Genomic DNA, 24,294 nt, shown 5'->3' on the forward strand with positions numbered 1-24,294 from the left:
TTTCTGATTGAAAGTAATTTACAGTGCTTTCAGCTCTTAAACATGAGAAATATATGAAAATTAATTTTAATGTAGTTTAAGAGGGTAATAATAGAAATGATGAAGCCAGACAAAAATAAAGATGATGGTACCATTTGGCAATCTCCTTGTGGCAAATTAGTATTCGAATACAAAAAATGAGTATATCTTTGTGGGTAAAACTGGAAAATGTGGGATACACGAGGGTCCACATTGGATACCTGTGAAGATAATCCTGCCTTTAAAAACTGCCACTTCTTGTGACTGTGCCTCACTTTGTTTTATATTCATATGGGAGGTTTGCCTGAAACTTTTGTTTAGGAAAATCTATTCTTTTCTGATACCCCTTGTTTAAAATACTGTTAAATTTTCTAGAAGTCCATTAGCACACAAAAATTTTTGAAGTTTACCATTTTCCCACAAATATCCAGACTAATAGAGTTATATTAAAAAATGGATGTTCCTTTTTATAAATTTAAAAAATTTAAGTTTAAAAAAATATATATTTCTTCAGTGTCAGCACACAGTCTGTATTGCGTATCTCATATAGTAACTGCCTGAAATGATCTGAATTTGGAACGTTTTGAAGAATTCTGATTTTCTAACAAAGTGTTTGGATCATCTTAGATCCAAAAATCTGTCTTAGATATGTATACTTTGACCACATGTTGTAAACTGGTACACTATCGTTGACAGATCAATACTTATAGGAAATGAGGGCATATCAAAATTTTGGGGTGGGGAGGGGACTGAAGTGTTCGACTTGTGATTTCATAAACATGGGGAATACCTTGTCTAAAATTCCTTTCATTGATGCAGATTGGCAGCCTGGTTGAAATGTACTATATTAGAGAGTTGTCTAAAGCCACTGAGGGATTAAGTAATTTTCTCCACATTCATACAATATGAGTATGTTAGGATCAGGACATCAGTCCAAGTCTTCCTGACTCCAAATCTGATCCTCTAGTAATTCTTGGAAATACTATGAAAATGGATGCTATTGAAATGGGTCTTAAAGGTAGGTTTAACAAGCCAAGATTTTCCCACTACCTACCAAGTACTGGAATTACAAAGAAAAAGCAAAAACAACTCTGGCCTTCAAGGACTTCTATTACAATCTGAGAGATTTATTTTATATAAATAGATAACATTAAAAATTTAGTCATCTCTATCTTTTCCTACCACTTATCATCTGCTCCTTTCTGATTTCCAACCACTGCTCAACAGAAATTATTCTCTCAAGGTTACCAACATAATCTCTTAACTGCTAGGTTTTATGGCCTTTTTTCAGTACTTAACTTACTGGATCCTTCTGCATTACCAACACTATCCCACCCCTAGCTCTTGGATACTTCAACTTCCCTAGCTTCTATGATAGAGCACTCATGGTTTTTTTACTTGTCTCCTTTGTCCTGTTATTTAATCTTCCATCTCCATCCCTCCCAACTTCTACACCCATAGGTTTTTCCTAAGATTCTATAATTAGTCCTCTTTTTGTGTGTCTGATCTCTTCTGGTCCCATGAACTTAACTATTATCTTTATGCATATCATTTATAAATATATATATCCAGCCCTCATCTCTCCTGAACTACAGCCACATAATGCTAACTGCTTGCTGAACATCTTCATCTGGATGTCCCATTAGCATTTCAAACTCAACATGCTCATAACCAGACCCAATATTTTCTTCCCAAACTTAACCTTCTATCATAAAAGCTCTTAAACTTTGGTGACATCTTTGAGTTTTTTCCTTAAGCCCTATGTCCTAGTATTTGCCAAGCCTTATCAATTCCACATGCTTATGCACAGCCTCTTTTCTAGTTAAGATCTTCATCACCTCTTATCTTGACTATTACAAAAGGCTTAGAATTATAGTAGTCTCTCTGCTACAATCTGTTCACAAAATAGCTGCTGAAATCAATAATTCAAAAGTATAGATTTGACCCATCATTCCATCCCACCACCTAAATCCATTACTCAAATTTCACAATGGCTGCTGACTCTGATAAAATAGATTCCATTTATGTTGGTTCCTATCCACTTTTTCAATCTTATTTTCTATTAACTTCCCTTTATACACTTTTTATTCCAGTCAAATTGGCTGGCTAGGGGTTTTTCACATGTGACTTTGCATCTTCTGTTTCTATCTTTTTGTACAAATGAGCTTCATGCCTGGAATATAGCACTGTCACTTCATCTCTTGTAGAAATCCTTGCTTCCTTAAAATTTTAGCCCAGATATCAATTCTTTGAAGCTTTTCCTGATTTTTGCTCCATCAGTTAAATTAACACCTTCCTGAAATTGCTATGTATGTACTTTGGACTTTGTTATTGAGAGTGTTGTATTATCCTACCAGACTGCCAGAGAAGGCCTCAAATAGCTAAAATTCCCTGCATAAGGTAATCTCCAAGGCTCCTTGAAGTTCTGAGGCTTTGAGCTACCCTGGGATATTGTTGGGTGAAAATCTTGGTCCAGCATCTTGCTTGCTTTAAATTGTTACTAGAGATGTTAAAAGCAAAGCTACCTGACTTGATTTGAATCTTGCCTTAGAAAGTAAAGTGTCCTTGATCTATATCTCATCCTCCCACTAAAAATTCATTTCAACATTTATTAGGCACCTACTATGTACTAAACACGATATCAGATTTTAGGGCTATCGAGATGGAAAAGAAGCTGTTATGGAGCATACTTATATTTTGTAATAAGTCGTTCTTTGTATTTCATTTATAATGACAATTTCCCCCATTCCTCTTGCCCTTCTCACTTCAAGGTGAAAAATTCTAGTTTATTAATTACTTCCTATGTGTTTGGAATTGTGCCAAGTGCTGAGGATATAGAAAGCTAAAACCCTCAAATGTCCAAATAGAAAAACAATACCTACTTGAAAGGAGCTTATACAAAGATAGAAAATCTCTAGCAAGGATATGTCTTAAGTATATATGGTAATAATACAATGAGAAGAAATATGAGTTAAAGGTATCCAAAAGTCCATCTGCATGGGGCGAAACTTGAATTCAGATCTTTCTGAGACCAGCACTCTCTATCTCACACTTTGCATAGTAGGTACTTCATATAGATTTGCTTTCATCTCTGCCATCTATCTCCTTGCTATGGTTCTAAAAGCAAAGTCATACTTTCTGATCCTTTTTTTAAATCTGTAATTTAAAGGTCACATATTGTGAGGCTCAAATAAGATGATGTGTTGAAAGCACTTTGAAAATATTATAGCACTATATAAATTTTATTATTGCCATTACCTTTTCCTCTAAGAATTCTTTTTAGAGGATTCTTTCCCCATTCCACAGTTGTTTGTGTTTCCTAACTTTCATACTGCTTTGCATTTGTTTGTATCCATACAGAAGAATATAAACTTTAGAGCAGTCATTTTATTCCCAGGGCTTTGTGCTTATGTTAGTGGGGAAGGACAAGTTTAATCAATGTGTTCCTGTCTTCAGTGGGGTAGTCTTTTGTCTTTGGGACTCTTGAACATCTAGCTGCCCCCAAGAATGACATTTAAAAAAAAAAAAAAAAAAAAAGCTGAAGCCAGATTTCGTAGGGCTTAAAATGCCAGAATCATCTGTATATTTAATAGGAAGCCAATGAAGCTTCTCGAGCAGACAAGTGATATAGTCAAATATGTGCCTTAAGGTTATCAATTAGGGTGTTATATAGTTGAGAGATTTATTAGGATTAGTCCAGTTGTCTCTGTAACATGTAGAAATTGTCCATAATGCATTAAAAATATTTTGAGCTTATTGTTTTAGTTAAATAAAATCATTTAAATAAATTTTTATCATGGTGGTTTTCCTAATATTATAGTATTAAAATGTATGTTGTAATTAAAATCAGTGATTTTATGATTTTGTGATTATTTGCATAGGTAAATAAAGTCATGTTTTTCAGGTTTAAAATTAATCTGAATAAAATTTCCCCAAATCAGAGGTTTAAAATATACAGGATATATCTGTTTAAAAAGAAAATGAAAATCTCTAAATTGTCAAGATAACATTCCATAAGGACACAGTTTTAGGAAAAATACAGTTAAAAGGTAACTATAGTCTAGTAGAAAAATATCAGATTGAGAGTCAGGGATCTCTGTTCAAATATTGGCTTTGCTTCTGAGGAACTGTAGGACCCATGTCAACTGGCCAGTCACTGAGTCTCATGGGGCCCTTGTTTCACCATTTATAAATGAGAAGCTAGATTAAAAATGATCCCTCTGAACTCTGCCACCTTCACATCTCTTGATCTATGATTTAATATACTCTGTCCCTGCCTTTACTGAAGTAGCTTAACCTAAATTCCTAAAAAGACATTTAGATATCTTCAGAATGATGATGATGTCAAAGGTTCTTTCTTATAAACAATTCTCAAAAAAAGATAGAAATAATTTGTTTTGGAACCACTGTGTGTTACATTGATATTTGAGAATGTATGCTCTCAGATTTGATTCTACTTTTAGCCCTGCTTCACATGACCTTGTTTCTAATGGAAGAGCCCAAGGCAGTTGTCTCTGTACTGTGTAACGTAAGATGAGAATGTCCAGAATTAGACCTATCTGAAGTGAAGTTCTCCATTTAAGGCCTCCACAAAGGGACCAAAATAGCTGCTTTGAAATAATGTTTACATTCTGCACATTGAAGTTTCAAGCTCATGTCCCAGATACTTCTCATTCTTAGTATGTACAAAACAGAATCTATCTTTGCCCAAAAAATCTCAGCTCTCTTCCAAACTTATTTTTGTCAAAAGCACCACCATTCTTTTAGTTTTCCAGGTTCACAGCCTCAGCATGATCCTTGATTACCTCCCTCCTTACCATACATATCCAATTCATGTCTTACATTCAGTCTTGCCCTTTCTCCCTCTTGATCCTGACCTTTCTAGTTACATGGCTACCATCCTCATCAGCTGTTCCCTGGATTATTGCACCAGCCCCCTCCCTAATCTTCTTGGCTGGAAAATCTCCCTCCTTCGGGACATCTTCCCCTTTGCCACCAGTCATTTGCTCTTAAGTAAAGATCTAACTTTGTCACCCTCCCTTTATTGTCTCTAGGCTCCTGTTGGGCTTTAAAGGTTCCCTTAGCCTCTCTTTGCAATGTGATAGAGCCAAACTAGCTTTCTTTCTTTTCCTCATATATAACACTTGGTTTCAGCATTGCATTGACTTGTTCCCTAGGACTGCATACACTATCCTCATCTCTGCATTATGGAATCCTTTTAAAAATGCACCTCAAATATCACGTTCTACCAGAAATTTTCTTGCACCTCTTCCAAGCTGCTAGCACAGATCCTCCTAAACTACTTGATATTTTAACTCATTTGTATTTTTCATCTTTACATTACTCTGCATAGATATGTATGTATATAAATGTGTGTATAGATAAGTATGTGCACACATAAACCTCAGACACTGGCTTCCCTACTGCTCTATGTAAAAGATATTCCATCTCTTGGCACTTGGCATTTTTTCCAGGCTCTCCCCCATCCCTACAATTCTTTCTCTCTTCTCCTAGGTCCTCCGAATTTCCCTGACCCCCTTGGAGTCCTAGCCAAAATCCCACTTTCTGCCCTTAACTATGCAGCCTTGCTTCGGGTGATGATCTGCGGTTTATCTTGCACACAGCTTGTTTTCAGGGGGTTTCTGTGCCTGGGGTCTCCGAGGCCCGTTTAGAATGTAAGTTCCTTGCCTCTGGGTTTTGTATCCCCGGTGGCTGGCCAATGAAGTATCCCGTCCCTCTCCCCTTCTACCCCCCTCCCCCCCAAAAAAAACATGTACTCAGGCACGCGCTGCGTTATCCCAGTACTAAGCAGAACTGTCAAAAGTGTGTACTTCACCAAGGGAGAGGCTCTCCTAGTAGGTTGGGGATAAGAGTCGGGTCTCAGATTGAATTCTGATGTTTAAATTGTGAATATCGGATAGACAGCAGAATGAATTCTCATCGGGCTTGTTTGAAAGTTAAATAACCATAGTGTAACATTTGCCACGGGCATTATTAGTACCCGCCTAACTTGCTTTAAGTTTGTTCACATTGGGTTCTGCTATTTGTTTTTTGTTTTTTTCCAAACGTGATTTTGGGAGACAGGAAAGGAAATTATAGAACAAGCCCGATTTCCTGAGTCACTTACGATCTGCTGTGTTTATAGCTGTTTTTTTCCCCTTTACCTTAAATCGCTTCTCAGTAACACACCTGTTGGACCCCTGGCCAAACTCTAAGAAAACTTCTTGGTCTCGGTTCTTAAAACACTACATTTCCGCGTCTGCGGTAGAGAGGTACGCCCCTGCCTCCCAATAGTATGCGATGACCCGCAGTTTGGCGACGCATGGTCGATTCAGTGAATGGCACTCGCGGCTGCCTTTTCATTTTCCTTTGATTTCTCCAGGGAGGAACCTTTTTGTAAATAAACTTTTCCTGGCTAAACTATATATCTCAAGCCGCTGATGGGGGCTGGTCTTACTCACCAAGGCCACCAATATATCCTTAAGTCAGTCCTTCCCGGCCTGAATTGACCGGGTCGAACCAGGTGAACAGAACGGTACCGAACCCTCAGGGAGAACAAATGGGCTGCGGACAGAAGGTCTCCTAGCTCACCCTGGGGTGGCGGAGGTAGCGGCCGCGGCCGCTGGGGCCCGGCGCAGATGCCAGAGCTTTCCATACTGACCTCCCGGATCCGCCGGGGAACTGGCGTGCCCAAGGCTTTACCCCTAATCTCTCAGCCTTACACGTGACGAAGCAGGCGATGACTAGGAAAGCCGAAAGGCCCCTTGAAGCATCCCTGCGAATTGAGTAAACAAGAGGTGACTTCCTACAGCACGTGGGAGGGAAGGGGAGGGAAGGAAAGGGAAGGTCCGTCGCAGCCATCTTAACTATGGGCAAACAGACAGACAAATGGGCGTCTTTTGGCTTCTTTGCGCAAGCGTAGCATGAAGGCTCTCCACCTCCCCGTGCACGCGCTCGTAGCTCGCTACTCTCGCGAGAGGAGCGAGATTTATTCCTACGTACCGGGCCGTGCTGCTTATGGCGGCGCTGGAGAGGGGGCGCTGAGCTGTTGGGGTGAGTATGACCTCGGGACCCAGGTGGGAGTGGGAGAGTACCGGGCTACGGACAGAGGACCAAACTACGACTCAAGGGAGGGACTACTGGGTCGAGAATGGGGTACCCCTCAGAGTTGTAAGGGGGGAGGTACCTCCCGTTTCTCTGAGCTCGGTGTCTAGGCTTTGCCACCCGCTCGGAGCCCAACCGCCTGGACCACGCACCGAGCTGGGGAGCTGCGGCTAGGGAGGTAGGGTCGGGCGGGGGGAGGGGGCGGCAAAAGTGGGGGTGGGGGGTGAAGATGGAGGCTCCGACCGCAGCCAAGATGGAGGCAGAGGGTGCGGGGCTCGGACGCAGAGACTGCTGGGAACTGTAGTCCAGCTGCCACCCCCCTCTGCGGCCTGCCCTAAGAACTGGAACTACAAGTCCCGGCGGGTAGGGGCGGGAGGAGCGGCGCGGTCCTTTGTGTGTGACTGGGAGCGGCAGCGGCAGCTGAAATGGGGCCCGGGACCGGACCGGATCCGGCTTAGCCGTTCCCGGCTTTGTACCCACCCGGGGACCAAACTACGAATCCCAGAGCGCAGTGCGGCGCTGGTGCCTTCCCTTTGTGTGGCGGTGGAGCCCCCGCCCGAGTGAGGGAGCCTCTACCACCCCTCACCCTCCTGCAGTGAACTGGGGTGGCTTAAGGGGAAATGCCTCCCGTTCCTCCGGAGCACTTCCCGGGTTTGGCTGGGGCCTAGGCAGGCCCACCGGAACTCCACGGCACGTGGCCCCCGCCCCTGTCAGCTGTGCGGGGGGCGCTTCTGCATTCTCCCCACTTGGGGTTTAGGGTTGGCGGCGGCTGTGGTGGTGCAAGAATGCGGCCCATATTGTGCAAGAGCGGCCTAGCTTCGTCATTCTTCCCGCAGCTGAGTCTCTCAGAGCTTGGAGCTCCGCGGGGGCAGGCGGCGTTCGGAGGGCCCCTCCCCTAGTGCTCCTCTTAGCAGGAAATCGTCCCGAGCCTTGGTTTCTTGTGTTTGTAGTTTTCCTTGCTAGAACGCGGATATTGGCCAAACTAGCAAAACATTTCTTAGGCTTGGGCAGTACTCCGAGAGGTTCTTTAATTCACTTTCCCATTCTCTGCAAACTTAGCCCGGGCCAATCTCTGGCAACTAATTTGTAACAAAGTGTCTCTAAAAGACTTTGTCCCCACTTAAATAGGGTCTGGGGAGTGCACGTAAAGAAACGATAGCATGTGACCGATGTAAGTGTTTATTCAGAGAGCTTTAGATGTTTCTTAAGTTGTTCTGAATGGAAATTGTTGGGGAAAAATAGGTAGAAATGGGACCTCCTAAATACTGGTCTTATTACTTGTGAATGACGCCCTCTACTTCAGATAGTACCCTGTAGTAAAACTTTGTTCATCAGCGCCTGCGAGGGCGAGCGTGCGTGCGTGTACACACACACACACATATTCTAGAAGATGGACAAACTGTCCATAAAATACTGAAAAATGCAGTAATTGTGTCCTTAGGAACTAATCAAAGATTTAAATATCCCCACATCCGAAAAACTCCCCCCATCCCCCTAGCTATGTTTTCTTTTTGTTTTCTTTGAGCCTTTACAGAAATGCATGTTAGTGTCACAGTATTTGGTTATGCAGCTGCTCTGAACACTTAGCTTTAGGATGGATATTTATAGCAACTGAGTTGAAAAGTAAAGTATCTGAGTGAAACCCAGACGATAGGTTTCCTTTTCTTCAACTGTTTGGCCTCTAAACGGTATATTTTAAAGGTGCAGCTACATTTTATCCAGAGGAAAGAAAAAATTACCTTGGTTTTATTTCACTTTGTCCAAACTACCATCCAAAAAAGCTCTAAGCCATAACTGCACATAATTTTGAGTGAGTAAACTGAGATAGAGAAAAAAACTCTTTGGATGTATTCTTTTGCTTATGTTTTATTTTTTGAAAGTTTTGAATATGCGTATTTAAGAACACTTTTTAAAGCACATTTTTAAAAGTTCATTATCTACTTCTTTTTCCTATCTTCACTTAAAAGTTGGTTAAGAACAATGGTATGAGATACCTTTTATAAGAAATCAAAGTCCACCAAATTGGAGGGACCTAAGTTCATAGAGAATAATCCTTTTTGAAAGATTTCCTCTATATGCCCAGCTCATTTACCATCTCTTAAGGTTTCCTGATTCCCTTAATGTTCTCTCACACATGAGTGCTTAGTCAAGTGAACTGACTTTAGTAGTGCTTGCTTTCTAGTAAGAGGCGAAATTTCTCCCGTGAGATACATTTTATATTCAGCTTGTTCCTTTTTTTTTTTTAATAGAAATTCCCATCTTGTTATACTGATCAGAATAAGGCTAAACAATTTCTCCCTCCTTGTTATTTCACTTTCCTCCTATTTCTACTTAACTGACTTTTATTCCCCTAGTTCTTGTTCACCTATCTTGAAGTATTCTTAGAAATTTCCAGGGCTCTATATATTTCTTAAGGAGTCTTAAATTAAGAATATTGTAAATTAACTGTCATTTGAGGGATATGATGTCCTTTTTACCTAAGAAATATCGATCTTTGTGTTCAAATGTGAATTTACTGTTGATATATTGTTTTTAAAAAATTCTGATCTGTGACCAAAAATTTCTTCCACAACACACTTAGGTTTACATTCATAGCCTGTACAACAAATGTTGGTTATTTGTGTACTTGCTTCTTTGATTCTACTGACTCAGTCTTTTTACCCAATTTTTTTTCATTCCTGTATAAAAGATTAGTATGCCAATTCTCAGTTTACTTTTTTCATGTTAAGTTTGTGAGTCTTAAAGATTTAAAAGCTGCTTTACTGACAGGACCTTATTTGCTCCTCTGAGAGAGATAATGTGAGTAATTCACATTTTATAAGTGAGGAAACAGAAGTTTCAGTAAATAGACTTGTTCAGAGCCATACATCTAATAAGTATTTAGGACAGGATACAATTCCAGGTCTCCTGAACCTGGAATTCAGTTATTTTTTTCCCTACTACATCATGCTATCTCTCACAGTTCAATATTTCTTGTATTTTTTTTTAACTGTTTCAAGAATAATATAATGGAATCTTTCTAAAACTACTAGTGAACTTAGTGCTTGAAGCTACTGCTGCTTTCAGAGAGTATATGTGGGGTGTAATGGATAGTGCTGACCTTGGTGTTAAGAAGACTTTGGATTCAGTTCCTATCTCTCTGACACTGATGACACTGAGCATTCCTCTAAGACTCATGGATAAATCACTTCATCCAGCCTCAGTTTTCTCAACTGTAAAATGGCAATAATGGCATCTATATCACTAGGTTGTTGTGAGGCTTGAATAAAATTTGTTAAGGTCTTTGAAGTTTGCCAAATGAAATTTTATTTTACATATATACTTACATACACACATATATATGTTACTGTCATTTTGCGATCTCTCAAGAGTTGAGTTTGAAAAAACATCGTTTTGTCATCTATTCATTCTACATGTCATAACATCTTCAAATAAGTAGCCAGTTTAAAAAGAAAAAACTTGTTTTTTATATGAAATTAGCTAATAGTAATCAAAAGGTTTTTTGGGTTTTTTGAGAGCTAAGTCAGTGTGTCTAGAGACAGCTAGGCAGCACAGCAGAAATGGACTTAGTCAGGAAAACTGGAGTTAAGACACAACCCTAGATGAGTAGCTGGGTGACCTTGGGCAAGTCAGTTAACTTAGTAAAACTTCATTATCCCATCTTTAATACAATGGAAATAATTGCATCTACTTCACAGGGTTTTATAAGGATCACATGAGTTAATATGTGAAGTATATTGTAAACCTTAAAATAATATGTAAATCCTATTATCATGTGACCTGCTCAGATAATTTATAATTGGGTGATAGATTTGAGATTTGAATTCCTTATCTGATTTTCCAAATCCAGTTTTAATTGATCATTCCATCTTGCTTTTTGACTGTAATTCTTTTCTCTCCACTTAATTTGTAAGGAGTATTTTTTCATTGGGGTGAAAGGAGCCTTTCTAAAATCAACAATTGAAGTGTTCATAGCAAGTATCATTATTCTCAAAAATTTGGAGTGGGGATGGAAAGCCTTTTCAGTTAACTGTTCCATCAGTGGTGTTATCATCTCATCCTCCTCAAGGTATCTTTTTACTTTTGTGAACTTCTTTTGTCTGAACAAAGTGTGAGAGGCCTTTATAGCCTGGGTGATATGTTTCATTTAATTGGATTGTTGGCCTATTGTTTGGCTAAATTCAAATTCCTAAACTAGATGAAATAATTATCTATTTGCATCTTCCTCCTTGATTTTTCCTCCAATCAATGAAGGGGGCTGGAAGTAAGGAGGTCCAACTTTCTGTCTTAAGGCCAGAAAGGATTATAGACTGATTGATTAATTCTCCCTAAGTGATTACTGTACAAATGATCAGAATAGTCTCCAAATAGTAAGGTTAAATTAACTGGGGTTATGCTTAATAAGAAAGTAGAATTAGTCATCTTTTTAAAGACAAAATATTTCTATATATCTTGCTTTGATTCAAATAGTTTAACTTGTAATTTCTTTAAAAAGTGATAATAGTGGGGAAAGTTTTTTGAGATAGTTTTCAGAATATCTTTTTTTAATGAGAAGAAAAATGGGTTGATAGCTAGGATATATAGATAAGCTCATAATGCTACTAAAACATTTTTCAAGTACATAGTCTTTCTCTTATTTGTTTCATAGTGTTTGTGTAGGTTTATGTTCAGTCACTGTTGAAGTCCGGAGCCCCACACTAGTTTTATAAAACAATACTGAAAACAAAAAATAGTTGTGGCAGATGAAGGTTGATATTATATTGGCATAAATATATATCCAGTAAAGACAAATGCCAAAGAAATTCTCATATGAAGATGCTATAAAACATTAAACCATTCCCTTGGTAAAAATTAGTAAATGTACTGCTTAGTGAATTTTTAGTGAGACAAAACAAGTTTCACTAATGCCCAAGATTGGTTCTGTATTAATCCTGCCCTTGGGTTTCAGGTCTTTTATTTCTGTTTGGAAAATTTTCAAATAACACCACCCCAAATTGAGTTAGCCAAGTTCAGGTTATTCAAGATTTTAACAGGCTATCAGTTGTTATTTTCTATTTTATAGTCTTGGCCTTAGCTGTTGCATGTTTTAGGGTTACAGTTAAACAGATCACCATTCTAATCCATACTAAACCTGGATTACTGCTCCCCCCCTTTTTTTTTCCTTTCTTTTTTTTAAACAACATTCACTAACAAGCAGAGTTCAGGTTTTAAGATATTTAGCTCCTTTCAGAGGTACATCCGTTATTACAGGGAAAGAGTGCTAGAGTTGAAATGAGTGGACTGCTTTCAAATCCTCTCTCTGCTCTTTTATTACACATCAGATTTTAGATCAGACACTTAATGTCTCCATGCCTCAGTTCCTATTCTGTAAAATTACAATATTGGCCTAGTTGAGTGCTAAGATTTCTTCAGTTTCGAATTCTGTGCTACCGAGATCTTGAGGGAGGATGCATATTCTCTTCTGGCCAGTCCTGTTTTGTAAGATTTTTTTCCCTCTATACCCTTGAAGACAGCTGTTCAGTCTTTCCTAAATCTTTTGTAAGATAAACACCCCTAGATCTTTCAGCTAGTTCATGTAGACATGTTTGCTGCTTTGCCTGTCATATAACATTGTTGACTCGAGTTTGCAGTCCTTTAAAACCTTCAGGTGGTTTTTCTGTAGCTGTGCCAGTATTTGTGCAACTGATATTTTGCATTTATTCATATTAAATGTCATCTTATTCAATGCCTCCCCCTCCCCCATTATTATAGCTTATTTATCATTCAGGATCTTAACCTCTGTCAATACACCGTTGAGTGTATTAGAAATAGCATTGGATTTAGAAGACCCATACTGGGTTTTTGGCTTCCTCATGCTCCTCAGGATAACATTTCCCTGTCTCTGAACCTCAGTTTCCTCATCTACTCTGTTAGACTAAATGATTTTCAAGGTTTATTCCAGTTCTGTTACATTATTTTCAAATATGAAAAACATGCTGCATAGGCTTTTGTTCAAATAAATAATAAAAATGTTTAGAGAAGACTCGTAGAGCATTGACCCTGGAGTCAGGAAGACCTGACTTCAAATGTGACCTCAGACATTTATTTAGCTGTATGACCCTGGATAAGTCACTTAATCCTGATTGCTTCTCCTGCCTCCAAAAATGTTGAACAGAATCGATTCCTGGGCACTTTTTATGTAGCCCATATCTTGTTAAACAGAATATGAGATTCTTCAAATTTTTTTTTGTTAAATAGGTTCTCTTACCACAGAGCAATTTTGAATGCCTTTGATTCCTAAATAAAAGTTCTGTCAACATGAAAATATTGGATAAAAAAAATATTAAGTTGATCTTATTAGATACTGAAGATATTATATAGAAAAAGTTAATGACAAACTCTTAAAAGATGGGAAGTTCACATTTATAACATTTAAATAAAGTAAGCTCTGAGATGTTATTTTAAAATTTGAATGAAGGTCAGAGAGCAAGCCACTCTATGAATGCTTGAACCTAAGGAAGAGAGCTTCTTTATATCAAGAAAAGTACCATGTCCACAAATACTAAATTTGTGTCTTTCCTTGTTTTTTAAAGGAATATAATAAATACTTGCCAAGTATATATAACTGTATTGTACAATGTGGAGTTAAAAAGGATGGAAAGAAATAGGAGCCTTGCTTTTCAGGAGCTTGGCATTTGACTAAGGAGACAAAATGTCAACATGATGTGATTAATTAAAATTGCAAAGCATCATATAATTTAATATCAAAATGTGATACAGAAAATGAGCGTTGATAGTTCAGTGGAGGGGAGAAGCTCTATGTGAATTGGACATGGATGATTTTTATAGTGAAAAGTTACAGTGAAAAGAGCATTGGTTGTTCTAAAGGCAGCCAAATGGGACAGTGGTTAGACTTTGCCTAAAGTCAGGAAGACCTGAATTCAAATATAACTTGAAACATTTAATAGATGTGAAGTCTTCGACAAGGCACTTAACTCGGCCTCAGTTTCCTCATCTGTAAAATGAGATGATAATAGCTCTTCACTTGAGATTATTGTGGGGTTCAAAGAGATATTTATAAAGTGCTTAACACAGTGCCTGGCACATAGTGGGTGTGATATACATGATATTATTTGGAGTCTACATATCTGTGGTCAAATCCAAGTCCTGTCATTTATTTGCTATATAATTTTGAATAAATTACATAAACTTTGGATCTGTTTCCTCATTTATATAATGAGGAATGCCTTCAACGTGTTTTCTAACGGAAAATCTATTCTCAAAAAGGAATGAAAAAAGAAAGAAAATACCAAAGAGAAGTTGAGAAGACTTACAAGAACTGATTCAAAGCAAAGTGAGCCAGATTAGGAAAATCATTTTTTATTATAAGGAAAACAGCTCTGAAAGACTTGAATTCTGACTAAATCCAATTCCAGAGGATTAATGTTATGCTCAACTATGCTACAGAATAGGATGTAACATTTTCAGATAATGCCAAATATTACAAAGAAATTTTTTTTCCCTTTCACTTTTGAGATAAGACTAAGAAAGGGTAAAGTAGAAATAGCATTGAGTTGTATTGGACTGTGATATGTATTTCAGGGAGAAGGAAAGCCATCCCTGAATAAAACTGTTTGGACTAGCAGGGACTGTAAAGAACTGAAGTTAGCTTCCTTAAGAATACATATAGTGTATGTCGGCAGATTACAAGAATTAAATACCACCTTTGGGCAGGGCATTGTGCCTAGAAATTGAAAAAAGATAGAAAACTCCAATATGGTCATGAAATTTAGCAGCATTCAAGAGTAAGCCACTGGCAACTAATAAACATCTAATTATACAAGCTAGTTATAAAATAGTGTTCTATACCAAGATAACTTCAAAAAAGAGTGACATTTCAATTGGGCTTTAAACAAAGGGTAGGAAGTCATTGTTGGAAGCCAAATATCCCAGATAAAAAGAATATTGTGAACAAAGGATTGGAATTGGGAGAAAATAGGAAAATTCAAAAAGCAGAGAAGTACTCAATTTGGTCACAGTATGTCCAAGTATATAGATTGGAAGAAGGAGGATATTATACATTACATATATACATACTTGTGTATGTGTCTGTGTGTGTATATTTCTACCCACACACACATACATACACACATAGAGTGAGAGCACATTACGATTTACATGCACTTTACATGTAATATCTCATTTGGTTAGATAGGAAGGTGGTGCCAGATTATCAAGGAGAGTGAATGCTAGGGCAAATCAATTATTTTTCTCAGCAAGTTATATTCTGCCCTATAGCCACTAAAGATATTTTAGCAGGGAAAAAAAATGACCTTATTTGTCTGTATGAAAACTTGCTGATGGTAGTATAAAGGCTGGTTTGGAATAGGAGAGGTACAGAGAGTGTAGTCTAGGGGGGAAATGAAAAAATTCTCTTATTTACACAGTTCTTTATTGGTTAGTACTTGGTGTCTTGTACTTATTTTACAAGTGAGGAAATGAGTCTTAGAAGTAATATCATTTGCCTCAAATTTTATAGCTAGTAAATGACAAATGAAGGATTCTCATCAGTCTGTCTGGGCGAATCTAGTATTCTTGTCAGGTACACTACGCTCCTCCCTCAGTCCTCTAGTTTAATTCCAAACTCACTCTCTTTTCTTACTGTTGTCAAATCCCCATTCATTTCTTTTTTTTTTTTTTTTTTTTTTTTTTTTTAGGCAATTGGGGTTAAGTGTCTTGCCTAGGGTCACACAGCTAGGAAATGTTAAGTGTCGGAGGCCAAATTTAAACTCGGATCCTCCTGACTAAAGGGATAGTGCTCTATCTACTGCTACCTAGCTGCCCTCTCCATTCATTTCATTGGCAGTATATTTCTCAGTTAATCCAGACTCAAAATTTTGTTGTTCAACTTTGATGTCAGTTTTTAAGCATGTGTATTATTATACCTGGGTAGTAGCAAACTATTCTGCTTGTCTGTGTCCCCATCATCAATTCCTTCTGTTTTTATAAAAATGTTTTGTTGAGGCTTTTGTTCCTTTATTTCTTTCTGTACCACTTTGATTTCTTACAAACTCCTATTACTCCTCCTTTCAGTCAAAACAAATCAAGAAATTTGCTTTATCTGAAAACACATGTCTTATAATGTACTCTTACCTAGTAGTTCCCAAAATGTTCCCTAGGATCTACTACATTAAACTATAATGATGTTAAGTTCTGATTTCTAATGTGGCATATATCAATAGAGATAACCTACAGAAATAATAAACGCTCTCTGGTGAAGGGTCCTCAGTCATTTAAAGAGTATAGCATATAAAAGGTTTCTAAAGACCAAAACCTTGAGACCAACTGCTTTAATCACCTTCCTAGAGTTGGATAGTATGCTTTATCATTCTTTTGATAATTGACCAAGTGATTGGTCACTGTGTTCAGAATTCAGAAGTTTTTCAAAGTTGTTTCCTTTTTTACATTACTGCCACTTGTTATGAAGTAGCACTTGGATTGGATCATAAATCGTTTATCCCATTTTAAAAATTAATTAATTTGTATAAGCATGGTATAGGAATATTTTTATCATTAATATGTATTAGCTCCTCTCCATTGGAAAACAAGCACTATTTCTCATTGATAGATTGATTAAAATAATGCATTTCTAACCCTGTCTACCAAGCCTCTTTCCTCTAGGAAACTTTGCTTTTTCTTACCTCCAGGATCAAACATAAAATCTTTTTGGCTTCTAAAGCTGGCCCCTTCCTATCTTTCCAGTTTTCTTACACTTGAGACTCATTGATATATTGTCTATATGATTCATCAACATTGATCTTATAATTAAATTGTTTCCTATTAAAAACCCACCTTTTCTCCTGCCCTTCTAGACTCCCTCCTCCCACTGAAAACAACAACAAAAACCCTTGTAATAAATAATGTGTATAGTTAAGCAAAACACATTTCCAAAAAAATACATCTCGGTCTGCATCCTGAGTGCATCACCTCCCTGTCAGGAAGGAGGTAGGTGGGTAGCATGTACTCTGGAATCCTGGTTGGTCACTCAGATTTTTTTGAAGTTGTTTGTTTTTACAGTGTTGTGTAACTTGTTCTCCTGGTTCTATTTCTTCATTTAGTATCAGTTCATACAAGTCTTTCCAGGTTTCTCTGAAACCAGTCACTTTATGCTTTCTCACAGCTCAGGAGTTTATCATCATATTCAGATACTATGATTTGTTCAGCCATTTTTTATTTGCTGGGCACCACATTAGTTTTTTTTTTTTTTTTGCCATTGCAAGAGAGTTGCTGTAAATTGTTTTTGTACATATGAATCTTTTTTCTCTTGAATCTTTTGATTATATTGATTTGGACCTCATAATGAATGCTATTGCTGGGCAAAGGTATAAAGGGTCCAGCTTATGAAATTACACAGTTCCCCTGCCAGTGCATTAAAGTCCTGTTTTCCCAATCCCTTATAACATTTGTCCTTTTGCTTTTTTTTTTCCCCACTTGCTTTAATTTGCATTTTTCTAATTAGTGATTTAGAAGATATTTTTCATTTGGCTATTAATAGGTTGTATTTTTTTTCCCCTTGAGAAATTACCTTTTCCTCAAAATGTTTATTATGTATAAACATAATACAAATGTTTATTCTCCAGTTAATCTGATTTTCTTTTTATTAAAAACTAAAAGGAATTTTTTTTTTTTAAATCAAGACAAAAATGCCTTGGCTATCTGGACACAAGAGAACTAGTCCTTGGGGGATGGGCCCATTGCCTCTGAAGAGTGCCATAAAGAGATAAAATTAGAGTTGGTGGGGGAATGGAGGATGAACAGCTGATTGCTGGCTATCCAGTGACTGGAAAAAGTAAGGGAATGAGAGCATACCTGAAGACAAATAAGTCTAGAAGAATAGGATCATTGACTCAGCACATATATATTAATTCCCTGTCCCCCCAAAATTATGGTGCTGACTGTTCACCCAATGCAGCCCCACAGTTAGACCCAGATCAGTCCCTCTGTCTTCAACTGTCACATCCCAGTCACTTGCCTGTAAATGTGAAAGTTGGCTTGGGGTTCAGTTCTTTGCACCAAAAAAGGCAGTATAAATGTAACAGCACATCATGCCCATGAGAACATACAAGAGAAAACCCAGATATTTTATTTAGCACATGAAAAATTCTGCCCTCTCCCAACATTTCTGTAGCCTATGGACTTTCTTTGGTAATTCAATATAGTTATTCTATGGCTATTCATTTGGTAGGACCCTACTTTCATCTATTCTCTCCTCTCCAATATAGTTTCTTTCCATGAGTGGATAGGCTCCCCCTCAGAATATCTAGTCCTCACTGAGAGTCCTGTGCACAAAAAAATTAGTATAAGGCTTGCTCTAAGTGCTTTTCTGAGCTCCTCATCCACTTTTAGTGTCCACTTTTCATTCAACTCTTGCCTCTTCATCCAAGGAGCTCTTAGAATATGCTTGGTGGCCACACCATTATTAAACTGCCTCAGCAAACAGGCTAAGCCAGGTTGAAAATAGACAGGCCTCAAGCCTGTTGGTCAGTTAGGAGGATGACTACTCTTCCCAGAATGGGCAGGTGAAAACAGTTTGTTCCAGTACCATGAAGGCAACTGAAACAGGCACTGTGGAACACCTAGAGTCAGGTGTGCAAGACACCAGAGTCATGTACTACACATCCTGGCCATGCCAGTTGTCTTGATTTTCTCTCTTAAAAAGAGAGATGCTGATTGATGACTTTGTCAGGCTTGACTTCATATATGTCTGTTTCTTTAAATTCAGTTCCCTCAAAGATTGTCTTCACCTCACGAAGTCATTGGTTCTGGGGGCATGAGATAGGGAGATTAAGCAATTCTCAGACCATATTTTCACTTAACATTCCCTTTGAATAGTGTACTGTTAGAAAAATGGCAATCCTGTTAATTATACCTGAAATCAAAACAGCAGAATAATATTATAGTCAATTTTTCATCTCTAAAGATCAAAATTTTACATTGTTCACAGTTTAGGGCTAGAATATTAGCCATTTTCTTATGTTTTCTTAACAGTTGACAATGAGCAAATAGAGACATTTCATTTCTTTCATTTATAAGATAATGATCATTCTAGAGTTTCACATTTCATAGTGAACACATAAAAGTTGGCTCAAAACCCCTAGAAATTTCTGGTTGCTATAGATCCCCAAAATAGCAAATCGAACTATATAGTCTAATCCTAAAATAAAAAATATGTCTTTGAATCTAAATTCTAATGTTACTCGGTTCAAAGATATAACTTCAGAGTACTTTTTATTAACAGATAGTTTTATACTTTTCATAAGTGATAGCTAAAACTCAAATGAAACTCACTCTTCACCATAAGCAAAGTTATAATTTCCCTGCAAACTTTAGTACTTCAGGATTTTACCACACATGGTCAACAAGGCTGACTTTGCCCCAAGTAGAAAGGCCCAGAAAACTTCAGTGTTGAGGATTAACTTTTCTTTTTTATTTTTTATAATAACTTTTTTTATTGACAGAACCCATGCCAGGGTAATTTTTTACAACATTATCTCTTGCACTCACTTCTGTTCCGATTTTTCCCCTCCCTCTCTCACTCCCTCCCCTAGATGGCAAGGAGTACTATATATGTTAAATATGTTTCAGTATAGAGGATTAACTTTTCTTCCCATAGCGAGTTACTGTCAATCTCAATTTAAAAGCTAACATTTATTTAAAACAGTAAAACACACTTATTACCAGTCAGATGACATCGATTCAGTAGAGTGCCTTTTCAAATTACCTTACATAGAAAATCGTTCATTTTATCACTTTTGGCCTTTCATATTGATTTACATTCAAGACTAATATAGAATACTCACGTTTACTAATATTTATAATGCTTTTCCATGATCCTGTTTTTCAAATGAGGAAAAGTGAGCACATGGATCACAGCTAATAGATTTCTAAGACTGAATTTTACCTCAAGTTTTCTTGGTCAGTGTATTTTCTAGCATATCGTCTTGATGCCAGATAGCAAATGTATTTTGCATTGAATTCTGTTTTGCCACAATTATCCTAATAGAAGAATGTAACATACTTTAAATTTAGAGACCACATTATAATTCAATTTCAGAATAAATGCCAAACAAAATAAATCTGGATTTATAATCTTATAGCATAGCATATCATGGTATCATTTCATATAATGATAATAGTAAAAAGCTTGATTTTTGAGCCGATTATCATTTTGTTCATTTCACAAGATTCATGGTAGTCCTTTAACCTTTTCATAAAATTTTTTGATCCTTTAAAATCACCTCAGGTGCTGATCAATTCCTTTGTTTTCTTAACTTGGTTTCACCTGGATGTTTTTAAAAATGTTTACCCTACTAGTAGAACAAAAGTGGGGGAAAAAGAAAGGATGATTAAATTTTTACCTTTAAAGGTTAAATTAAATTAAAGACCTTTAGCATAATTATTTACACCAAATCTAAGAAAACTGCCTTGTTTACAGTCAATTGTTAAATTTCTACTTAAGTGCCTTTATCTAATGATTGAATTAAGGGGGAGGGAAATGTACCTGGAATTATTTAAAATCCTACTAGTTTAATTTTGTAATCAAATTTATTGGGGGAGGTGAAAACATTTGTTGTAGCATTGTTTTCTGTATTGTCAAACTCTTTTCTTGGCTACTGGAGTAGTTTCCTATTTCCTTCTCCTGCTCTTTTTACAGATTAGGAACTGCCACAAACAGAGTTAAGTGATTCTTTCTCCCCCCTTCCCTCCCAAAAAAAAAATCTTACTTGAGCTCCACAAATTGATTAAAGGGAAAATTTATATTTGGGGGCCTTCATCCTGATAAAAGGGGCAAGATTCTAGAAGAAAAAAATTAAAGGGAGTTTTATTTTAAAATACAAAGGCAGAAACACTTTGGTGGACTGGCCATAGGGATCAGTTCATTTACCTGCTTTTCTAATTTAGCTACATTGGGTTTGTGCAAATAATCTTGAAATTTTATATAATCAGTTGTCCATTCTATTTTTTGTGGTTCTCTCTATCACTCATATAGTCATATTTTGACACAAGTACCTAGAATCGATTATGCACTAAATAATTGGGTTTTTTTTTGTTTGTTTGTTTTGTTTTGTTTTGTTTTGTTTTTTTGTTTTGTTTTGTTTTGTTTTTTGCTGAGGCAGTTGGGGTTAAGTGACTTGCCCAGGGTCACACAGCTAGGAAGTGTTAAGTGTCTGAGGCTGGATTTGAACGCTGGTCCTCTTGACTTCAGGACTAGTGCTTCAATCCACTGCGCCACCTAGCTGCCTCCTTAAATAATTTCTAATTTGTTTCTCTAATCTATTTCTGATGTTACTCTTCCAGTCATATATCCATTTGGAACTTATTTTTGCATAAGATAGGAGATATTTGTCTATACCTTGTCTTCCAGACTGCTTTGCAATTTTTGTCTTAAGCCAATAGTGGAGATCTTTAGATTTATGGAATACTAAGCTGTAGTACTCATTTTGCTTTTGTGTTTTGCAACATTGGCCTTACTCTTCTTCAAGGACAACAGTTCCTCTCTCAACTCTGCTTTTTTTCACTGGATGCTTTCTCTCCTCACCTCCATCTCTTGGCTTCCTTCAAAACTTAGCCCAAGTCCAACCAGATGTCCTTCCTGTTCCTTCCTCCATTTCTCTGACTCTCACTGGTAGTCCTTTCTATTTGAGATTACTTTGCATTTAAATTCTTTATATCTTGAAGTTTTTGACATTTTGTAAGTTATCTCCCCCAACATTCAATACAGAAATTGTCACATGGTAAACACTTAATAAATGCTTGTTAATTGACTAGACTAGTTTCCTACCGTCATTTCCTTCCTGTAAATCAGGGGTCCTCAAACTTTGTAAATAGGAGGCCAATTCACTGTCTCTCAGACTGTTGGAGGGCCGGACTATCATAAAAACAAAAACTTTATTTTGTGGGCCTTTAAATAAAAAAACTTCATAGCCCTGGGTGAGGGGGATAAATGTCCTCAGCTGCCACATCTGGCCCACAGGCAGTAGTTTGAGAACCCTTGCTCTAAATCCATTGTTGATTGTCATTTCAATCAAGTCCAACTCCTTGGGACTCCAATTAGCGTTTTCTTGACAGTGATAATGGAAAAGTTTGCCATTTCCTTTTCCACCTCTTTTTACAGATGAGGAAATTGAGGAAAACTGGGTTGTAACTTGGGTCATGTATCTAGTAAATGTCTGAGGACAGAATTGGACTCAAAAAGATAAAGTCAAAAGTCTTCCTAACTGCAGGCCTGGCACATCTTAATCATGTGGCCATTCTTTCTGGTTCTTCCCCTGTGCCTGAAATGTTCCCTTTTCACTCCACCTCACCTCCCTAGCTTACTTTATGCTTTTATTGGATGCTTTCTTCAATTCTTCTTAATTCTGATGCCTTTCCTCTGTTAATTATTTCCTACTCATCCTGTATATAATTTGCATTTTTATGTATTTGTTTGCATGTTGTCTCCCTTATTAGATTGTAAGATCCTTGAGGGCAGGGACTGTCTTTTGCTTCTTTTCAGATCCTCTGTGTTTTACACTGTTCCTTATTTCATAAAAGTTGAAAGTCCTGAAGATGGAAGATTACTTTGTTTTTTTATTCTTAGTGGCATCTAAAATGGTGTTGGAGAGCACGGACTTGTACCACATGAAGTTCAAATCCTGATTTCAGAATCCCAGAGATGATTTATTATATATTGTTTGAAATTCTAAAGAGAATTGTTTATCTGGAGAAACATCCAGATAATATCAAGAATTTGTTTCCAAGTTACCTCAGTCTAGTGTAGATGGGAGCTTTATCCATTTTTGCTGTTCTGATTCTCTTGCTTTTATTTCTTTTCTTCCCCAGTATGAAGTGTAACAGAACAGACTTTACCACCTGAAACTGCTGCTTCAAGTTCAGATCAGGCAAGGAACACGCCTCGTTTGTAACAACCAACAAGACCAAAGAAGAGTAAACTTAAGCTGAAGACACAACACTTGATCTGAAACAAGAAGTTTGTGCCTACTCAACAGCTTCACAAGAGCACTTCCCAACGCTGCTAGTAGTCTTTGTTTTTCTTCAGTGCTGTACTGTGAGATTGATTGCCCGCTGCAGCAGCAGTCGGATCTCTTATTAGCTTGGTAGATCATTTCCTCTCGCTCTCTCTCTTTTTTTTAAAAAATATACTAGAAATTTTCATCCTTTGAAACGTGTGCTGAAAAAGAAGAATCAGCAAATACTACTGAAAGTGCAATATTTGATTATCACTGCGAGGTAAGTTCATAAAGAGCACTTAAATTGATCTTCCAAATAGCAATTTCAATGCAAATTTTGAAAATTATTCAGTACTAAATAAACTACTCAGAATTGTCTTCTAATGACATTGAGCCTTTATCTGGTCATCTATATTTTAAAAATATCTCCTTCCAGAATTTTTGTGAAGCTTGGTGGCTTTGATCAACTCTTGGCTATTTTATTGTAACTTTGCCTATGCTGAATACTCTGGATTTCTTCCCCCATCAGTTTTAATTGAAGTTAGAACATTTCTGGCTACAACTGTAATAGATATATGGCATTTTTAGTATTAATGCAGACAAACATCTTTGGATGCATTTGTCTCTCAAGAGCAAAATCTCATTTTGTTATTATTGCTGCTAATTCACTTTATATTAAAGAACTTGGGGTATCTGGAGAGGGGTCACTTTTTAGTCTTCATAATAGATTCAGGTTTATCTGCTTATGGGTACTTGGATGACCTGAATTTTTTGAAAGGTCTACTTGTTTAGAAGCACAGAAACAATGATAAGGACATTGATTTAAAGGACAGATTCACTTGACACCTTAAATTTGATGCAAAGGAACTTGAAGATGGCATCAAATCTGATCTGTAAATGCTGAGGTGATTGATGTTTACCTTGCTTAATATTCTGGTTCTAAAATGTGCTCCCCAAGAAAGATGTAGATTTTATATATTTCAAAGACATTTGCACTGTTTTGTAGGTTACTTTTTATCTTGACACATCTTGATAAATTTTTTACCTTTTTATGAAAATGTTAGTATCTAGGTTGTTTCTACTGCCACAGTGCCTTCCTATCCCCAATCTAGGTTCTTTATTTACATCTAGTGAGGACTGTTTCTCTGGGCAGTCCTTTCATGCCTCTTTTATTTATCTAAAC

The 24,294-nt window shown here is 37.2% G+C and overlaps 1 protein-coding gene across 4 annotated transcripts in view; it reads left to right on the top strand.

Annotated features, from left to right (window-relative positions):
* Window positions 1–6,962: 6,962 nt before the first annotated feature.
* CSDE1 (cold shock domain containing E1) overlaps window positions 6,963–24,294 on the top strand; it is a 54,856-nt gene continuing 37,524 nt past the window's right edge. For all 4 annotated transcript variants that reach the window (XM_051992947.1, XM_051992948.1, XM_051992949.1 and 1 more), the window contains exons 1-2: window positions 6,963–7,071; window positions 22,984–23,391. The gene's annotated coding sequence lies outside the window, so the exon portion shown is untranslated. The remainder of the gene's footprint in view (window positions 7,072–22,983; window positions 23,392–24,294) is intronic.

This window comes from Antechinus flavipes, chromosome 4 (assembly GCF_016432865.1).
Source record: "Antechinus flavipes isolate AdamAnt ecotype Samford, QLD, Australia chromosome 4, AdamAnt_v2, whole genome shotgun sequence".
Classification (NCBI taxonomy): Eukaryota; Metazoa; Chordata; class Mammalia; order Dasyuromorphia; family Dasyuridae; genus Antechinus; species Antechinus flavipes.